The 18,775-nt window shown below is 42.2% G+C and overlaps 1 long non-coding RNA gene across 1 annotated transcript in view; it reads right to left on the reverse strand.

Annotated features, from left to right (window-relative positions):
• Positions 1 to 17,116, reverse strand: part of LOC148321565 (uncharacterized) — a 31,293-nt gene extending 14,177 nt beyond the window's left edge. The window contains exons 1-2 of the long non-coding RNA XR_015846736.1: positions 16,946 to 17,116; positions 14,387 to 14,523 (exon numbers count right to left, since the gene is read on the reverse strand). This is a non-coding gene — a long non-coding RNA (uncharacterized LOC148321565). The remainder of the gene's footprint in view (positions 1 to 14,386; positions 14,524 to 16,945) is intronic.
• Positions 17,117 to 18,775: the final 1,659 nt, after the last annotated feature.

Below are 18,775 nucleotides of genomic sequence, written 5' to 3' on the forward strand. Positions count from 1 at the left end.
CAAGCCCACTTTGTGTCATCACATGCAGTTTAAAGGAAGCAGGAAGTGATTGTTGCTCTGACAGAGTGTGATAGTTATACCATGACAACGGCGGTCCATTGACACTTGGTATGGAGCGTTATCGTACGGAGAGTTCGGGTCGCAAATATGCAGACGAATGTCAGCGTGCCCGTGTGACTTTGCCTGTCTTCTTAATGCATCGTTTCCTCCATCTATTTGTCTTCTCACACATGGGTGGGTAACTTTACCAAACATTTTGGAATCTCTACGTCAACAGATACCATTCCAGCTCAATGGCAAAGAAAAATAAATGGCTCCAAGAACAAGAGGACAGTTGACATTTTTTTTCACATCTCGCTTAGAAAAGCGTTTTATCGGAATCCAAATCAGTGGTAGGTAGTTAGTAAAAATTGTGAGCCGAGCACTGCTGATTGCGGCTTGGTTGAGAAGGCGGCCGTTAAGAGGGAGTTCGGGGTTGCCCTGAGGAAGATGGATGAAATGTGGGCCCCTGAAACCGCCCTCATCCCACCTGGTACCCTTCTCCTTATTCCTGGAAGTCACCCTTGACAAGGGTTGTATTTGTCCAACTCCAATTTGCTCTTTGTCAAACAGTAAAACGATGAATGATGAAAGTTTGGGCTTTTGAGCAGCGCTTTTAAAGGTTCACGCCCAATGCGGTTTGCGTGTTCAAGAGCACACGTGTGTCTAATAGTGCTTCTCATTCCATTGGGGCTGGCTATTATCAGGTATCAACAGACTTGTCTGCATGGGAGGGCGTCCGCTTAACCGCCTTTCTATAATAACGTCAAACCAAAGTTCTCGACCTAGCTTGGTTGAACTAATAACGACGTTGTTTCCAATATTCTTCCTGCCACAAAATGAAACATCCACAAAATTATAATTCCTCCATTCTATACTCAAAATGGAATGAATTACTTCCATTACAATTGCAGCAAGACTTTCATGGTGGAGGTTCCTCTGGACTCTGCATGGTTTTAAATCACAAAAAAGAAAACCAATATCAAGACAACAAATATTAATCCCTTCCTACAAGGAATTTAAATCTTTCACAAATGTTTTTCCCAGTCTTCTCACATTCCAGACATGAAGGTGATGAGGGTCATGTGTCCAACGTGTCAATATTTATAAGCACAGTATTTGCACATAAATACATTTCGGCAGAGCTCATGGGATGGGAAACAACACCACTCAGGCCTGGGGAGGAAAAGAATAGATTGCTCTTCTTGCAACCTTTAGGAAAGAAAACAATGTGAAGATGAGAAAATGAGAGGGTGGAGTGACTGGGAGAAAATTAAAGGAAAATAAATGGGAGGATAGAGGGGCGGGGGCTACTAGAAGAAGGGGAGCAGAGCAGTGTGGAAAACAGTGGAAAAAGTGAAGATGACTAGGGCCTGAGGGAGTAACCGCCAGGGTCGGTTGAGATGAACTGAGGGACATGGTGATATGTTGAAAACCTCACAATTGATGGTGTTTGATTTCCAAAGTAATTAGCATTCCTAGGACTCGGCACATTCCCAATCCGGGCCTATCTTATATCCACGCCACATTCCCGAAATGATTAGCTGGTCACCCTTTTGCCCACATCTTGAATCTCCCAAAAAAATGAAAACCTCTGCAATGACTTCACGATGATGAACCAAAAAAAGGGGGCAAATGTCAGTGGAGCGGTGTTGCCATGACACGCTGCTTTTTTGTTGAGGGGAAGAATCAACGAAGCAGACAAAGAAAATGCTGAAATGACTCTGAGCTCTTTTCACAGACCGATCCAACAACGGCTATGCTCGATGGCGTGAAGAGAACTGGCTTTAGCCACTTAGGAAATGACCAAGTTTTTTTTTTTCCTTGCTGTTTTTAGCTTTAGAAACATAAGCGGGCATCCAAGTGAGCTACGACTTTGGCCCGCGCCGCCGGCCCAGTGGAACTGGAGGTGTGTGCCTCACGTCGTATATCTCCGTGACGTTTTGTGTTCTCATTTGCGTGGGAGATTTGATACTGCCACATGCGGTGGAGCACATCAGCGGGACCTGGCACTCTGGAGGTCTGAGATCCTGCTGTGATTCTGTCAGCCCGGTCATCAATCACTGTCAGGAGTCTTTGCCGGGTGTCCCTGAAGTTTGTAGTGCAATAAAATCGCTCTCAGTTTTTCCGATATTTTCACAGGGCAGCGTGTGAACCAGCCTTAATGGGTGTATGTGCGCAACTGTGTGAGCATGTGAAACAGACGTGCAGGCACATGAATCACTTGAATGGATTGATCAAATATGCACAAGCAGGAGGACTTTTTATTGCCAACATGTATCATCATCGACGCCTAAGCACCAGGAGTCATTTCTGTCAACTGGACCTTCAGGAGACAAACACAAAGACTGAAGACCCCTGATCCACTGTGTCAAAGGCCTTCTGAAAGTCCACAATTGTTATTTATTGTGGGGACAGCCATTCAATCGACTTCCTCATGATGATATGCAGGATGGTGATGGGGGTGTCAAGGGCTTCCTTCAGTCTCCCCAGTAAGACTCTGATCAGGACCTTACTGCGGCCAGATAGGAGAATTATTCAGACAAATTGAAGACTCATGTAAACTGGCAGTTTTCAAACTATTTGGATGCAGCTGAACCCAGCATAGAGACAAATTTACCGCCATTCTGTCAAGATTTTGGAACAAAATGTTCCAGACCCATTGGCAGAACTACTGTTGGAGAGATGCTGGTTTGCTTGTTAATAAAACTAATGAACTGGCGATGAAAGTGGCTCTCATGGGGGGGTGGGGGGGCATTTTAAGGTGCTTCCTCCTTTTGTTTTCCTTTCGGGTTCTGGTAACAATCTTGATGGTCCTTTCCTCTTTTGTCTCTTATCCGCAAAATTGGAATTGTGTCACGTCGTTTAGACTTGGAATATGTCAGAGATCATTCAGAAATATGTTTTACATCTGTATTTGAATCAAACGGAAGGTGTCAACTTGGTTTGGTGCGGTTAATTTGATGACAATGAAAACACATTTCTTGAACAAATAGGCAAAGCGCTTCTAAAATCATTTTCATGTTTATGTAAAAAAAAATGCCTGCATGTTGAAATTGAAATTATGGATTACTTTCCGTGTATCTGACTCAAAATGGAACAATAAAACGGCCCTGTTGAAAACATGGCTGCACATTCTTGTATGAACGGCAAACGTGGACAAAAGAGAAGCGGTTGCTTCAGTTGGAAATCTCTCAACATTTTTTTGCACTTACAGAGACATTGAATGTTTGTAGAAGTGACATTTGTGTATTTGGTTAAGGATAAGGAGATGAATTGGAGGCAAAACAGGGTAGGGGGAAATAAATGTGCGAAAACAAACAGTGAATTCAGATGCACACTTGTGCAATACTGAATATAAAATAAATTTTTACTCTCTCTTCCAAGGTCCTGTAACACCATCTTTTATTACTTTTGAATGATCGGTGTTCCAACCTTGGTAAAGCCATTATTTGGTCCTTTTTTTCCACCTCCTCTTTGGGAGCTAGTATAAATATGATGCATCTCTCTGTTCCAAACTGGTGTCCCAAAGTATTACTTGCTTCTTATTATTTCTTGGAGTAGTATGTTTCCGTGCTCCCAGCTTTGGAAATGTTTTCCCTCCACAAATGTGATCAATACATCCGGAGGAAGCTTTCACAATCAAATGCTTGGAGACTGCCCGGGATTTTAGCATTACTCTGCGATGCCTGTAAGTGTAGTTCTGATGAAACGCTTTAATCAACCGTGTTGGGAGGAGACAGGAGGGCATTGACTGTATATGTTTTGACTAACTCAAGTGAAAACACAAGAGTCTGTGTACAAGCACACATAGGCGAAAGTGAGCCACCCCTCTCGCCAAGAAAAAAAACGGTTGGCCCTGCTGAAACAACACCATAGACCAGCATAGCTGGTGACCAGCTCGAGTCTTGTTGGTATTACCAGCTACCAGCATGTTGGTCTTGGTTGGCTGGGGGGCAGTGGGTTACTCGGTTTGGCTGTTTGAATCTTGCCCTTCTGGTAGCCTGTGACACCAGCAAGACCTAACGCAAGTCCGCCTAACAGCATGGTTGGTCATGCTTAACATCGAAGAACTTGAGAGCCCTGGCCTCAACCCCATCAAACACTTTTGGAATGAACTATTACAGAGACGGTAAGCCAGACCATCTCTCAGGTCCAACATCAGTGACCGCTGACCTTACAAAAATTCTCTTGGATGCTAATAAAAATCTCACATACACACAAACGTTTATGCGTTCCATTTTTTAACATTCATGAGGAATGTTCTAGTTTTTGTTCTTTTATTTATGTTTGAATGTGAACTGAACTGATGAGACTCTTTGGGAAATAAATCAAGATGAAAATGTGCTGGACTAGACGATATGGAAACGTCCATAGCTGATAGACTGATTTGTGAACCCTACAGGCAGTCCGAGGCAGCTGAAATATTCAACATTGTTAAGCATATGGCCAGACCACAGGGGGATACTGGGAGGATAATCCAGTTCCCTCAGCCAACATTCATCTGTTTTCATTTTTTGGCCCTCTCCAAACTGGCCTTTTCATTCCCAAGTGACTTGTACGAAGAAACTAGAGGGAGACGGTAAAGAAAAAGATGTTGTAATTTATCGTAACTTCCAGGTCATGTAGAGGGCAAGGGTCAGCTGTATTGTAATAGCCGCTTGCTGTGAAGGATGAGAGAGAATGCAACAATATGTTCTAGCAACCCCAAAGATCTTTTATTGCCGCATCCTGAACCAAAAATGTTTGATCTCGAGTCATGAATCACACTTGCATCGCTAGCCCAGGGGTTGCAGCGGGTTAGTGCAAAGAGGGCAGCTAATGTGAACCATCGAAATAGAAATGAAGAGAAACATGGATGTCATACATTAAAAGTTAATTCATGCCACTATTAAAATAGACGTCTTAAACGCTTGCCAAGCTTTTTACTGACTAAATCGTGTAAATTGACTTCTGTGTTACATACGTAGTAGGCTTTTTCGAACAGTATCCATCATTACCTCCTACACTGCCTCAACCAATTTATGCAAACGTCCTCTAGCATTTTGGCCTTCTCAAACCAAATTACCCCCTTGATGCTCTGTGGAATAAAACACACACACACACACACACAAAAAAGACAAATAGCAGCCCCCCTAAAATGTATAATGATAAGTATCAAATTCAGCTGATGTTGAGTGTCTGGAAGAAGCGAAACAAGGCAAAGATTCATTATGCATTGGTTGGGGTTTGTAAGCCACAAACCTCAAATAAAAAGGGTAAAAATATAGACATTGTTTCTGAATGATCTAATTCCTCGTATGTCGTTTCCTGACCGTGAGCAGGAAGTTATTTGCCAGGGACAAGTTCGTAGCCAATACGAGACGCGCGTGGATTTAAGAGAAGGCTTGTATTAGGACTCGTTTGTCGACTCGTTTGATTGCAATAGCATTATGTTAAAGTCCTCCAAGATTGACACGTCATCAAGAAGTGGAAATATGGCTGTCATGTTGGATTTTTTTCGATTAGCAATTTTGTGTCGCACTGGCACTATTTATTTGTTATTTTTAAAAATAAAAGTGGCTGAAATGGTAGACGATTTGTTCATTATGTTGAATTTTAGTAAGTTGGTTGCTAAGGCTGACTAGTTCCGCTGCTGGTGACTCACAATTATAAATAAACGGTACTAACCCCACAATCACAACAAGAGAGCGTGGCAAGTGTCTCAAAGTGTGTGTGTGTGTGTGTGTGTGTGTGTGTTTTTTTTACTTTTTTTGTTCCCTTTGGAGATTTCAAATTCGTGGAGAGGGTTGAAATCCCCAAACTGTGGGCTTGAAACTCAACAATAATGATGTCAAACGTCCTCTTGGGGTTGTTTGATCAACATCCGATTATATTCTCAGCTGCTCTCTTTAAAAATTCCAGTTGTGTTACACTGCCCGTGGTGTCTATAAATTATTATTTTTTTTAAACACATGAATGTATCCCAATGATCTCTTTTATTCCAACAGAGGCTCATATAAGTCACTTCTCTTTCACTCCTTGTTTCACGAATGAGCTCGCTTAACTTATATAATGATGCTGCCGCAATTTGTTTTGGTTTGATGGATGTCTAAATAGTGAAAGTGTTTATATCGCTTGCCACATGTCTATCGTCGCCGCATTCATTTGATGTAGCGCTGTGGTTGTGCGCTCCTTGCTGTGTGGACTAAGTGTGTTTCTGCATACTGCTGTGCTAATTTCCTCGTGCGTGAGGTCGCTCCAAGACGTAGTGCTACATGTGGCCGCGGTTAGAAGTAGATTGTTTTTCGGTAATACAAAAATATATGTATTTCTTTTTAAAAATCTGGAAAAATAAAATCTTCACCCCTCCCCCAGTTCTGCCTCGCCTTGTCACCACCGCAAGAAACAAATGGAGTCTAATGGCATTCTTGGCATACTTGCTCGCATAAAGATGCTGTTTCCGTATTTCATGAACCTGGATGGTGTGGTCGAGGCCGTCTGGAATTCTTGGCCGGGAGATCAGAGGCCTTGATTTATCAGGATGTACTTTCTGGAAGGTGTCTGCATGCTCAGAGAAATGTGCGCACTCACGCATGTAATGTCAATTCTAAAGCACTTTATGCACACTTAAGTAATACTAGGAATGTAGATTTGTCATTTTCATAATTAAAGCTCAAGTGCCACCAACCACGATAATTCAGAAATTAGGCGTCACTGAGCTACAGCTAATACAAAGTCAGCAGCAAGCGCTATAGTAAATGGATGGAAATGTACTGTAAGTTCCTATTAAATTCTCGTTTTTTTTTCTTGTTTTTTTATATTGGCCGTTGCTACAAACAGTGTTCAAAATTAATCGAGTCATTACAGTGATGTGGTGACGATGAATCCTCAAGCTTTTTGCGCACAGTCAGTCTTTTCTTTCTTGCGCATGATGAGGTGAACATTGGATACATTGGGGCATGACAACGCTCTTAACCTTTGAGAATTGATGTGGAGTGTGTTATTTAAAGAATAAATAAATTTAAAAAAAAAACATTGGAAAATGTGTCTCGAGCAAACGATGCCTAATGTTGTTAGTGACGATTCGAGCCCGTTGAACAGATTCCTCATTCAAGGCTCTGACGGGGTGGGAGTGCTGAGTCAAGGCGACTGCGACTCTCGTGTTCACCTGCGGTGTTTTGGTTGCACACACACCACCTTTACTTCTAATCCCAACAAGGTGTTCACTAACCAGAAAACATAAACTGATCTGGCAAAGTTTATCAAAATACAGGCTAAAGTTGCTTTAAAACACTCATGTACGTTTTTTTTGCTCAGGACTGGAGCCACTCTGGACACACCTGTGGCTTTTTTTTTTTTAGACCTTTAATGGAGGGTGTTCCTCAGGACCATTTTAGGGTGTTGCTCTGTTTATTGGAACATTTGGTTTTAATCTCCTTATATTTAACGTTACATTTATTCCCCTGTGATACCATCTTTACCAGTACATTATATAAAAGGTTTTGCGGCCTTGCATTCCATGACAGTTCTCTCATGAGGGTCTGGTCAGCTAAAAACGTGTTTGTCATCACTAAGGTCGAACAGTTGCGTTGTCATGTGCGGAAGTTTGCGCTTTAAAAACTCCTTACAAGATCAACGATGAATCAAATGAAATGAACGATGCGAGACTGGGAACAGTCAATCTTCAAACACGGTAAGATATACCTGCGATGGCCTTACAAGGTTGCGCGTTCCCAGGACTTATATGAGCGCTGCGGTTCCCATGAGGCCATGTGCTCCAATCTTTCTAATGAGAGAACCTTTCAGGCTAGACATTGTGGGCTCTGGCTCAAGCCTACAACCCATGCTGTTCCAACCACAAAGAAACATGCCAAGTTCTTTACTGATTCCTCGCTGACATTTCTGGCCAAAATGTCTCCAGTCGCAACCTCTGCTTTGCTTTCTGTCGACCACTCTCCCAACTATTGCTGTTGGTGCTTTTCCTTTAAATTTTCTTCGAATCAAAGCACCGATCACGAGCCAACGCGTTCACAATATTTGACAACAACGAGATATAACTCAAAACGGGAATGCAACAGCGCAAAAACATGCGCGTTCTTGTGAAAGGTTTAATATTTCATGTTCTATTTACAGCTTGTTTCATGCTGGTTTGGCCCCAAGACGGTTAGTAATGTCTTGAATCCGAGATGGAGTACTTTAATACTTGACATAACTTTATTGAAATATGAATGTTTGGGATGGATGGAGGGATAAACGGAACAGGCCGCAACCATAATACTCATAACTGTTTTAAAAACATGTTTCTTTTAAAATTGGCTTGATATAATAATAGAGCTTAGAAACATCAGTGGTTGGACTACCTTCTAAAAATTGTCACCTGCATGGCAGGAGCAGTACAGAGTGGACCCCAACTCAGCCAAAACAGAAAAGTAAAAATAAACCTTTACTGTCAATTATTAACAATGCAAATGCCATTTTGATGTCAGTGCTTTCCCTGGTTTTCCAGACCCCAAGTCTCAATCAAATGCTCAACTGCAGAAGACTTTCTCTCAGTTTAAATATTTTTTACGCTGCATCGTCATCTGCGGAGGTTGCAAAATTAAAATTTCAAATGCAGGGAGTTCAAATAAATATTCAAGTAAGATCCAGAGACCTTACTTATGTTAATTAAATCTGTACCTTGTTATTGTCCGTCAGTGCCGAACCCTAACCGTAGTTTTCCTTATGCCCATAACTTACGTGAATATATAATGATGGCGCGCAATCCATAATGTTTATGTGAAACACAACAAACTGGTGGATATACTTGGACATACAGTATGTGCGAAATGACTTCGATAAATTTTAATGACTATAAATATGAGCAATGCCGAGGGAAAATAAGTCACACTTTGAAAACTTTTACAGGAGCGTTGCTGTGCTTGGCATGTTCATTGAGTGACAATGTTTGTATAGCATGTGATAGCTCGGGCTAACCGGCAGAGAGGAAATAGCACCAGCAAAAGGGTGGCCAGTTCTGAAGGAGGTGGTCCATCTGTGCAAACAGCACCAAGCTAAGGCGGTAATTTATTACCTCTGGTCAACAGCGCAAAATTGGGCCTGGCTCAAAATAGGAGGCAGCTCACCGAGTCAGTTTAGGCCGAGAAACAGAGACTTATTTGTGGATTTGGAGGTGCCATGTCTTCTGCCATAACAACACAACCTCAAGTTTCTCTTTCATGTGCGCTCTTCTCGCTCCTTACCAGAGCTCTTAAATTTGGGAGAGAAGGGTCAATGACTCTTTTCTTTTCTTCCCTCCTTTTCTGCTTTCAAGAATGTCTGCAATGCTTCCCAGGAATCCTGCCTTGTTGACTTTGGTTTGGGATAAAAGGTACAGTCTCCTCTGTTCTCCTGGCTGATCCGAAAGGTGATTAGGCCGGCCTCAACATGAGCCCATGCATAACCCCGCACACTGGCCCAGACAGATTACTCCACGTTCCTCTGTGCTCCTGTTATTCAGGAAAAACGACGAAGAGATAGATCGGAGGGGATCAATGTTGGTTCGTTGGTTGGTTTGTTCTAATAAGTAAAAGATTCAAAGTTCAAATGCCACGACAGACGGCAGCTCGTGAGTGGATGGAAGTTAGTGGAAATATCCTCTAAAATAACCGTTGTAATCAACGGTAAGCTACCTCTTAAATCAAGCCTTGAAATAGGCCATTAAAAACTCGCTAGGTGCTAAAAATGTCACGTATCCATTGTTTCAAGAAATGAGTGGTGTTTTGAAAAGATAAAACTTAGTTCGAGACGTGCCTCTGCAGCATCAACAACCTTGTGACCAAGTACCAGAGACAGGAATGGGAAGTCTGGACGGATTGCCTGCTGGCCTGATCCCATGTTGCTTTTGGTCCATTTATTGGCTACTTTGGCACAGACAAAATATAAGATTACAAGAGTGTGATCCGTAATAATGGTTTGTTTGCGTGCTCGATTCCTACAAGGATGCCCAAGAGTCGTCCAATAGGAATTGACCTTCAAATGTGGTTACCAGGTTGAACCAGCATTGTCCTTTCACTTCCAACACTTTAATTACCACCGCCTCCCCTGCCTAATACTGTATCAGGAAGTGGTAAGAAATACTCATGTTTTTTTTCTGGGGGGGGGGGGGGGGGGGTCAGGTTGCGCACTTACCATACTCTAATGCATGGGTGAGAGAAATCATGATTGGCTTTGAGAGGCCAACAATAATATTGTGTTTAATCTAGATATCGTTACATGCAGAAAAATTCAAGGTCACCATTGTTTTGCTCAAGTGTTTTTTTTTCAGTGGTCTTATGATTGTCTGTTTCCTTTGGAAACCCAACCCAGGAGAGTGCCACCCTCACAACATTAATACAATTAGTAAAAAGTCATTTTCAGATGAAGTCACACTTTTCATTAGCCGACATGTCGCTGTTTGTGTTAATTTGATGTATACCGACAGGGAATAATTACTAAAGTGCCAGGTGATGATAAACAGACTAACAGTTTTGAAAAACTATGTAAAACCTTTTTGACATGCGCAGTATCACCGCTTTGATGCAATCGATAGGACCAAGGTGGGGCACTCCATTCCAGTGCTCTGACTGGTCGACTTATAAATCAGCGACTCACAATAAGGCAATAATGCACGAACCCTTTTTGTACAATACATGTTGCGCATTCATCAAAACTGTAAATAACAGCCAGGTTAGTGTGAAACTGCTCGGTTGATGCCCTAAGTTGTTGTCACAAGAGGCCACCAAAGCATGGCTGAAGTAGTAGAAAAGAGTAATTGGTGTCAAGGAAGTATGTTGAAGTGTTACTATACAGCTTGACCGATCTTTGTATGATAGCGGCAAATGCATCTTGTTAAAACTTCACAAATATTCACTGAAAATGTCAGCAAAAGTGATTTTTTTTTCCAGCAAATATATCAAAGTGCATAACGTGTTTTGGTTTACTTTGATTTTCTCTTAATTCAATTTTCAGGCACGAAAAGTGCCTCGCTGCCTCCTGCCGTGTTTATTTGCATGGAGAGCGATCCGATCGCGAGTGGTCACTCGAGTCTCGTCTTGTGACGCCCGTGCCAGCTGTGAACACATGTACTTAAAAGCTATCCATTTTGGATGGGATCACTCAGGACTCATGTTAATAACGGTTGTGCACCGGGGGCATGTTGGGAAGATGTAATACATGAGAGCCTGTCTCAGGGGTAATTCTGCCACAAAATGTCGCTGAATGAAGAACAATCAATCTCTCTCACACCTTTCTCAACTGCTTTCTCATATCCAAGAATGGGAAAGACGCAATCACCTCTTGGTGTTATTAACTACTCACAGAGGAAGAGAAGAAGGAGGGGAGGATAAGGCGCTCACAGAGCGCCATGGGATGTGATTAGGCCGGACCTCTCGTTTATGATTTCTGTATTACAGGCACTTGGTGCCAAAAATTCCCTACATGGAAGGAATGTCTTCCTAACCACCTCCATGTGAATTGGTTAGGAGGGACCACAGCCCGCCTGTTGGGTTGAGGGCTCAACCTTAAACACACACGAGTGTCAGAAATATGTAGCCGATGAAGGGTGAGACGTTGGTGAGGAGAACAAGAGAGGAGAATGTGAAAGATGTTGAACAGAAGGTCAGGAGACGCAGACCAAATAGAACACACATGCACTCGTGTTATTTTTCTAGTCAACTTATATACAGTTTTTGACCTTATAAAAGGTGCTCAATGCTGAATTGAGAAGCACATGATGGCTTGTCTCTTCTCATCGATTTAAGGATGTGGCTTTAGGTTTCATACGCAACACAGGCTTACATCTTGTCCACGACAACATTCGGATTGGTGAGGCAATACGAAGGGAGATTGTCCGCAGGCAGGAGAAGAAAGTCTTTTTACAGATATCATCATGTATCCCTATACAAGTCAAAACGATGAAGCCGATTTTACAAGGGTTATCACAATGCCTATTCTTCAACTCAATCAACAGGGCGAAACGTTTCCAGATTGGGTCTTGACTTCATTTGCAGATTGGTATCATCAAACACCATATGCACGTATCTAACAGCGTGAAAAGTACAAATGAACACACTACCAGTTCCATGATGACAAATCGCAGTGAAGCATACGTCTAAGTACAAAAAGTGTCCCTCATTACGCTTGCCGAGAACGCTAATCTAAGATTCAAGGTCTTGGCTTTGTTTCTTACTGTATCAAAGATTGAAACATGAATGGTCTTTTTCCAATATGTAATCCCCGTTTATTTATTTTCTCATCATTTCAATTCAAAGACCAGCCCTCTTTTGTGTCTTTCCTGAACGCACGCTCTCACACCTGCACAGCTGACAGAAATCCTGACCTTGTCCTATACGAGCTCCTGGCCGTTGTTCCAACAATAATGTTTATATGTCTGTCTCAGGAAAGAAAAGACACGCCTGCTGCTAGCAGCTAGTCAAAGCAGGATATCTACACGTCCTGAGCCGGTATCTCATGAAGATAAACAGCCAAGAGTGTACAAACAGAAAGGCCGCAAATGTACAGGGTCAGGCAAAAGCACCAGGCGGTTGGAATTGAAGAAGGCGCTAATTGGTGAAGTGATGAGTGTCGGTGGGTTCGGTGTTGGATTTGGAGCCACGGTCCGGAAAGGACTGGAACGGATTAATCTTTTAACAGTCGCGATGCTGTACGACGAGAATGTGGCCGATCCACTGAAAACATTGATCAGCAATTCTTGACTCAGCGTACAAGAAATTTTCGTTTATTCCCACAACTGGTAGTGATAAAACACTTTTCGCTAAAGTCACCAATAACTACAAACAAAAGAAATAAAATTAAACATGAACTGAGCAAGTGTAATTCCAAAGTACCACATCAAGACACAAGCGTACTGTATCTCAATTTATTCTCTTTGGCCCTCTGTCATTTCTCACAACGCTGTTCTTGGAGCACATCTGTCTCCATCCATGCACGTTATGCCCGTTATCTGGTAGCAACCCAATCCAAGAATTTGGTTTTGATCGCCGTCTCGAGCTTGACACCTCTATGGGTGGTCCGTGCAGCGGTTTTGATGCTACATGTTTGTACAGTTCAGAGGTCTTTATTTTTCTGACACGTCTCTTAGTGCAAAGAAAAGCTGAAGGCCCGATGTCTGTTTTCTTTCACATATAGACACACATCTCCCGGCTTTCCCCAAAGAAGTGGGTGCACAAAGCCGAAAATATGAACAGAGGTTACGTTAACCTGTATATGCCAGTATTTGGTTGTTGGGCAATTATCCGACAAAAATGTATGAACTATGCCACCAATATCCACGGCCTATGATGAGGTACCACAGACATTTTGTTGCCAAACATGAAGTTGCTTGACTTTACTGCTTGCTCGACAGTGAACGTCTACGGGCTAAACAAAATGAGTAATTATGTTACGGTAATATAAGCCTGCTAATTAAGCATAGAGAGAATACAAACAACTGAGTATTCCGATCAGTGAAACAAGGATTATCAAAACGGCAAAATGTAGTACTGCGCTAGGGGGTGCCGCCCTCTTCCTCTTCATTCCAATGCAGACCTCAGAAAATGTGCTACGACATGAAAGGCGCTTAACTCTAAAGTTCAATTGACTTTATACTGTAAAATCGCAGGAAATCTTCAATCAAACCGCTACATTGCGATAATCGTCATTTTATCGTAATAAGTGTGAGAAGTGTATCGTGAACTTGCAATCGTTTATTGCGTCATGTGGTTGAGTGTGACTAAGACCAGACCACTTTCCTTCTCTGACGAAGAGGAAATCCAGTACTTTTCTTTTTTATCCTGATGTGCGTAATCCTTCTAAATTACAAACCCGCTAACGAGAGTGAAAGCAATATTTGGGTGGATAAATTCCAATGCCCTTCCCCGAGACACAAAGTTGCCACTCCCTCCCTTGCATGTGAGAGTTTGTGTTAAGCGTCACATGCGGTTCACTGGCACGGTGTTGACAGCCTCGTTATTTATTTATGTTCCATGGACAGCATGTTTAACGGATAGGCGCATTTTCCATCTCAGTTCCATCCCGGGCTTTTCTGCTGCGTCGAAATACATCAAAGTATTCATTACAAACGTTTAAGAACGCATAATGGATTAAGCAGTAACATGTATGCCTAATTTCCACCCTCGCCCAACAGGGTCACTTTGTTCCCTTTTTACACCCTCAGCGTGATCAAAAGAAGGAAAATGATCAACTCTGGCAGTTATGAATTTTGACGTGTTGCTCATGAGTTGCTCGTGTGTTATTTAAACGTTTACACTTCCGTGGAAATATTGCACGTTCAAAATGTGAAGTGGGCTTAATATGACTACAAGGTGACCGGAGCGCAATTACTCACCTCCCTTGAGTTCCAATGATGGTGGGTGGTGGTGGGACATGTGGAAACAGCTGTTTAGGGAGGAGGTTCCTCTGCACATCAAGGTCAGAGTGCGTCGTAAATCGGTGCAGGCCGACTGACAAGCTCAGGAGGAGAAGCTTGGAAGATGCAGACAAAACAAGAGGTCAGCATGATGTCAGGTAGCTAAATGTGATTGCGATATCACAGGACTGAGCATACAAAAGCATGAGCGGACGACGGTGAGGCATTCACGAAAAAAAGAAAAGATGGGGACGCTGCTGAGTGTGAACGCAAGGGGCAGAGGTCAGGTTCGGTTTAAGAGCTCATTGTCTCTCTTGGATGCAACTTGGAATTTTGATTATCTTCAATCCACATTTGAGGGCGGTCACACTTTCAGAACACATCAACAGCTGAAATGTAGATATTTGTTCCATAAAATGATGTCAATTTATCTCCAACAGTCTTTCTCTTGGCTTGCAGATTTCAGTTAGTTAATCAAATTTCAGCCTCTGTGTGTTTTGCTGTTTCAGTGGAATCTGCCCCAGGGCCTTTAGAATCATTTGACTTCAAAGTAGCAAAGGGACTGTTTCTAATGTTTCAAATTCATCTTCACAGGGCCAGCGTGGCATTGTTGCGTGCCGTTATATTGCGTCTTTGGAGAGCAGTGATGATAATTCTGATTGTGATGATACAAAAAGGATTAAGTCAATTAAGTCTCCACTGAAGGCCACCTGCCTCTGAAAATCCAAGACACCCAAAAATGACCAAGATGTGCCTGTGTTGAATGAGGAAGGATCATGCTAAAAGTTTTCATTTTAGTTTAAGTTTATTGTTCTAAATGTCATACTACCTCACTGAGTATTATGCAAAAATCTGTTCACAAATGAGCTCCCAACTTTGTAAGCGCTAAACTAGTTTTTGGTGAGTTGTTCATGGGTTGATCCCACAATACGGAACTTTTGTCTCCCCCTTCTGGCAGTAAGCGTGCTTTAAAAAAAAAAGATGTACAGTACTGTATGCTCTCAACTCATGCAAATGTGCCTACTGCAAATCTTGCATCACCAACTTCTGTTCTGTGTTCTCCTTTTGTCATCCTTCCCTTTAACACGGAGGTTCTTATTTTGTTTTTTGTTTTTTTTTTGGTCAGTCTTTGGCGCAGCTGCTTCAGCCTACGCAATTGCTTAACCGAATTCTGCAAAACTAATCATTGGTTGTTTGCATAAAACATATTTTGAGCTCGGGCATGGGAAAAACGCAGCCCAGATTAATCTTATGTTTAATAGGTTTAATTCAAATTGTATCAATTTGTTTGGGCTGGAATCATCTTTTCCTTATTGATATCAATTAAGTGAGTTGTTGGGGAAATTAGTTGAAAAATATGTTCGTGTTTGTACGTACCAGAGAAATTAGGTCGATTAAAAAAGTACAATTTTTGGAAAATCGAAATCAAAATACTTACCTTTCTTAGTCTCTGATTTGCAGTTTTCAAATTATGACCCATGATCTCCACCACCGCGATGCCAGCTGAGCATATTGGCAGAAGCCCAAGCTATCACAAAAGAATTTCACTGGAGAAGTTTTGCTTGAAAGCTCTTAATTTTTATCGACTGCATAAAATCGTATTCCCTTTGCCGTGCCATTCTTTTTTTCAATGCAACATTCCTTCTTCCTCTTCGACCACCATCACTCCTCTCGCTCTCTCTCTTGTTTTGTGTGGCACCATCATTCTCTTCCACTTGATAATTCCGTTCTCTTTTGTGCACGTGTGAATGCCTGGCATTCCTTTGAGAGGGTTACAACAGACAAAGGTGGATCACATCACCTGAGAGAAAATGGCCTTTTTGAATTGATGCTGGTGGGATCCCAGAAAAGAGAAAAGAGGAATGCCTGCCGTCCTCATGTGAACCTTCAACTTTAACATCCCAAGGAGTGAATTAAATACAAACAACTCTGCTTTAGAAATGGGCCCTTACTGAAGATTTAAACTAAAACAAAAAAAAAAAAGTCAATTATCACAGCGAAATTGGAGTAAACAAGGTTGCGTTACAACCCTGTGTGATTTCTAATCAATCTCACAAGCCGCCATTCAACACACGCCAAACATTCACCTTGAGAAAACCAGCGCACCCCTAAACCAACCGTGGACACACACCGCTTTGACAAAAACAGTCCCCCCCCCTTACATGTTAAAACATAGCACGTCTATGTTGGGGTGGGTGTGGTGTAAAGGGTGGAGTGTATGGGTTACGCCAACCTGCCTTTCATGCCTTATTTCGGGAGGACTTTGAGGAATATCAAGGGCAAAGTCTGTGTGATGCAAGGTATGATTTGATGGGCTAATTTGTTGACACTCCTAACTGGTGGAATGGAATGAAAGGGAGAGTGGAGTTAAAAAAAAAAAAAAAAACATCAGGTGATTTTTTCCCTCTTTTCGGGAATGTTTCAGCTTGTAAAAGTAACAGGAGAGTGGGCGGGTATTGTGCAGAAGTAGATTTTTGCTTTTCCAAGAGGTGTGTATGGGCTGACCAGGAGTTGTGAATTGATTTTTTTTCAACTGACCTGCAGAGACGATGTGGTTGCTTGTGTTTTCCGATTCTCCCTCCTCAAAGTAGGTAGCACGCCAAACAATAAGGTCCTACTTGTTCCTGCAGGAACACACACACCCTGGGATGAATGAATGGCAGGCCTGATAGCCAACACAGGGCTCCTATTGATGACATCATCACTGGGCATCTGGTCACTCCACCCTTTCCATGTTCAGAGAACTATTCAGTGAGCGCAACACGGCTCACTCACAGACATGACGGCTCGAGCTTATTTGGTTTTAAATTGAACCGGCTCCATTTGCAATTGAAATAGTTTTTTTTCCCCCCTAACATCAAAGAATGGTGGTTTTGTACATGTACACATGGCTCTGTAAATAAAGCGAAATCACTCGCGTGGTATTTTTAATCAACTGCGATCTTATTAATGACCAAACGAGACTGAAAGAAAATATGCCTTTTTAAATTGTACCCTAATTATAAAAAGAATGGGGCACCATTATCCAAATATGCTTTTGAGTATGTACTATAGCCTCAAATTTTCATGTTTGGAAAAGCTGCTTGAATTGAATGGTTATTAGATTTCAATAACTTTATGCGTCCAACTTTGTGGGAACGAGAGAGTTTTTCGACAACGCTAATGTGATGAAAGTTGGGTCAAAAGTTGATGGTCCCCAACTACTGGCCCGCGGCCCGGTACCGGTCCTTAGGCCACTTTTGGACCGGCGCACACTGATGAAAAAAAAAAATTATAGTTGATGGATGTCAAGATAATAATTGTCTTGATATTATTAAAGACAAAAGTTAGCGAAATCAGTAAAGAATAGCACGTACGAAGCCACACTATTCCGCCCATCTCCCCCAAACACTATGAAGGGCTAGTGTTCTTTTCTGTTCAATTTGTCAAAGGATCTTTTCTGTTCCCCGGTTTGCAAAGGAAAGGTAGGGTGATGATGATTCTGTAGAATTTCATTACAAACTGAGAACTGACACCAGATATCCAACCAAACATTTTTATAGTCTTCTCTAACCTCGATGCAGCATCAGAAGTCCGGTGCAAGTCCAGAGAACAAATTAATCACTAAGCTTCTTTAATAAATTGTGTTCATCTAGTCATTACCCGCCAACCAAATATGTCACAGAAAGTGGACACCAGGGGTAATTAGATTAATTCTGCAATCGAGCGGAAGTGCATTTAATCGTTCAGCCTGTCCCTACATGTCACTGCCATGGATAGTAGTAGTATCAGAAAGTATTTTCTGACTAAGCAAAATTGGATCAGTTCCCACGGTACAACGGACAATCTCCCATGACACAATGGTTGGGAATCGCAATTATTTGATGTTGATGGGGTTGATGAAGCACCTGGCATCTCAATGTAAGATGCCATTGATACAACAAATGTCCAATGTGAATTGCGACGTTCAGGTGATTAACGTCGGGAGATTTCTATATCATGTAACAATGATACACAAAAGGCAGCAGACTGTAACAGGAAAACAACAAAGCCCTTTTTGTACATGTTGTGGTTCCCAGCGTTATGTCATAAGGGGAGATTATTAATTGCCCATTGGAGCTGCAGGCAAGAGAAGAAAAAGAAAGTTTTTGTGGGAGATTTTAGGATTAAAATCTCAGGGTTGCTAAGTGCCAAAATCTACAAGTTGTGCTCGCTCGACGGCATAGAAGTATTTTGCTGATTTCTTGAGTGTCGAAAGTGGACTGTGGCAAAAACGTTTTGCTTCTTTCCCATTCGCCCTCCTCTAAGTGCTACCCCACCCCTCGATGCAGGGCCGCAACTGCACCCCACCCCATCCTGCACACTCCCCTTCTCCGTCAGCACGCAGAC

This window comes from Idiotropiscis lumnitzeri, chromosome 16, assembly GCF_059441095.1.
Source record: "Idiotropiscis lumnitzeri isolate Australia: NSW breed Sydney's pygmy pipehorse chromosome 16, RoL_Ilum_1.0, whole genome shotgun sequence".
NCBI classification, from domain to species: Eukaryota; Metazoa; Chordata; class Actinopteri; order Syngnathiformes; family Syngnathidae; genus Idiotropiscis; species Idiotropiscis lumnitzeri.